General features: G+C 40.9%; 1 pseudogene; it reads left to right on the top strand.

Moving 5' to 3' along the window:
- The first annotated feature begins 529 nt into the window (after window positions 1-529).
- On the top strand, window positions 530-2438 carry LOC122750908 (annotated as a pseudogene).
- Window positions 2439-2699: the final 261 nt, after the last annotated feature.

The following is a 2699-nucleotide window of genomic DNA, read 5'->3' as shown; positions in this document are numbered from 1 at the left end:
AGTTCCAGAGTCCTTGAATATTTTGTTCTCAATTGAGGAATGATACACTGAAAAATATATTGATATATTAAAAAACAGAATTATTCTGAAATTTTAAAAAATGAAATCATTATATTATTATACCCCCTCAAGTATTCTCAAAGCAAAATATGCCCAGGTCCTTCTGCTGATCATCAAATGGCATGAACTTAAGGCCCTTCATTATCCTTTATGCTTTCCTCTGGATAAAGGATTCTCAATATTTGTTTTTGTATCATGGATCCCTTTGGCAATCTGGTGAAGCTTTGGATCTCTTTCATAGAATGCTCTTTTGAACTCATAAGATAAAATACATGGAAGATGGCACAGAGAAACCAGGAAGTTTTCTGAGCTCTCCAGTTTCCCTCAAAGAAAACAACAACAACAACAAAACCAAAACATTAAATCAATCCTCTAAATGGATTCTGCAACTGAAGAACCTACAAAGAGACAAAGAAACAAACTTCCAACTTGAGATAATTTAGAAGATGCCAGGAAAATACTCACTTGGATGAAAGGGGAATACAGCACAGCTCAGCTTAGGGAAGAGGGTATCTGGGTAAGTCAGCAGGAGCCATACCAGCACAGGGAGCAAGCCCAGGGCAGTGAGGCCTGACAGCAGAACGTCAGTGACCCGGCCTCTAACCACCAGCACAAGAAGCTTGCAAAAGTGGCCCCTGTGCCCCAGAAGCAGACCTCAACTATAAAAGTAAAAAAAAAATGAGTAAGAAACTACAATGTGAATAAGTTGATAGCTTCTGTAGTGACAGGGAAAACCAAAACACAAACTCAGATGGGGACAATACTGTCAAAATGCCTACCTGTGAATCCTCAAAGGGGAAGGTGAATTGGTCTCAGGACCAAAAAGCCATTCTGTAAGAGCTCAAAAAGGATTTCAAAAATCAAATGAGAGAGGTAGAAGAAAAAATAGGAAAATAAATGAGAAAAATGAGAGTTATACAAGAAAATTATGAAAAAAGAGTCAACAGCTAGGAAAAAAGAAGCACAGACATTGACTGAAGAAAACAATTCCTTAAAAAAATACAATTTTTACACTCTTTGGCTCCTTGGAGCCTAGAATGCATCCTATCCTATTCTTTCTGCCTGACCTGCCAAGGCTTCTACAAAATCTGAAGGATGTTATCAGTGACATGATACCCCAGGAACAAACTAGAATCAAGACCTTTAGGCACCAACATTGCAAGACTGTGGTGGGCCAGATCCCTGTGGAAATGATGTATGGTGGCATAAGGTTTATGAAAGAATTACTATATGAAACATTAGTTCTGGACCCTGATGAGAGTATCTGTTTCTGTGGCTAGAGTATCCCAGAGTCCCAGAAGTTGCTTCCTAAGGTCAATGGAGGGGAAGAACCCCTCCCTGAGGGTTTATTCTCTCTGCTTATGAGTAGACAAATGAGCAACAGGTGAGCTGACTCTCCAAAAATGGGTAAAATGAGCATCTCTGCCCTCCCATGTGGTCACTATATTGGAAAACTTCCCTCCTAATCTGCCTCCATTGTCTCAGCTCAGTGCAGCTATCACCACCCTCAACAGCAAGAGTAACTTCACTCATGCTTATGCTGAAAGCATCAATTGGTCCAAGTACTGGGAGCTGTTTTATGAGCACTGCATGGATCTCATTGTCAAACTGCCTTTTGTTGCAGCAAAGATCTACCAGAATCTGTATTGAGAGGGCAGCAGTATTGGGGTTATAAACACCAAACTTGACTAGTCACATAACTTCATGAGCCTCTTGGGCTACAATGATTCCCAGTTCACTGAGCTCATATGACCACAAGGGTGTCAATGTAAATACCCACACTATCCATCTAGTGGGCAGTGCTCTTTCAGATCCCTGTCTGTCATTTACAGCTGCCATGAATGTACTGGCTGGGCCCCTCCATGGACTAGCCAATCAGGAAGTACTGGTACATTCAGAGAAAGAAGTTGGTAAAGACATATCTGATGAAAAACTGCATGACTACATCTGGAATACACTTAACTTAGGGTGGTTCCTGGCATTGGCCATGCTGTACTAAGAAAAACTGATTCATGATATACCTGTCAGTGTGAATTTGCCCTGAACCATCTGCCTAATGATCCCATGTTTAAACTGGTGGCTGAACTTTACAAGATTATACCTGATGTCCTTTTGGAGCAGGGCAAAGCCAAGAACCCTTGGCTCAATGTAGATGCCCAAAGTGGGGTGCTTCTGCAGTAATATGGAATGACAGAGTTGAATTACTACATTGTTCTCTTTGGGGTTTTGTGGCACTGGGGGTACTGGCACAGCTTATTTGGAGCAGAACTCTGGGTTTCCCCCTTGAGAAACCCATGTCTATGATCACAGATGGCTTGATGAAAGCTCCAAGTGGGGGTAAAGATGGGGACTGGGCATGTCAGGGAGGAAGAAGATAATGTCTACCAAAGTGAGGAAACTTAATAAGAGAGGCAGTAAATATTTTTGTTGTTTTCTTTTGTTTGTTTCTTTGTTGTTCAGGGGGCCTTTAAAGACTTTTAGGATTAAATTATATTTGAGGCACTAACACTAAGTTTGAGGTTATTTAAAGTGCAAATTAAGATATAAAAATGACAGATGAGGCTATATCCTGTAATTAGTCCCTCTCCTCTGCCCAGTGTAGGAGTTGTCCTTTGGCTGTAAAGTGAACTAGACTAATA

This window comes from Dromiciops gliroides, chromosome 1 (assembly GCF_019393635.1).
Source record: "Dromiciops gliroides isolate mDroGli1 chromosome 1, mDroGli1.pri, whole genome shotgun sequence".
In the NCBI taxonomy this organism is placed as follows: Eukaryota; Metazoa; Chordata; class Mammalia; order Microbiotheria; family Microbiotheriidae; genus Dromiciops; species Dromiciops gliroides.
Note: the sequence above shows the minus strand (reverse complement) of the source record. Positions and strands in the feature narration are given on the sequence as shown.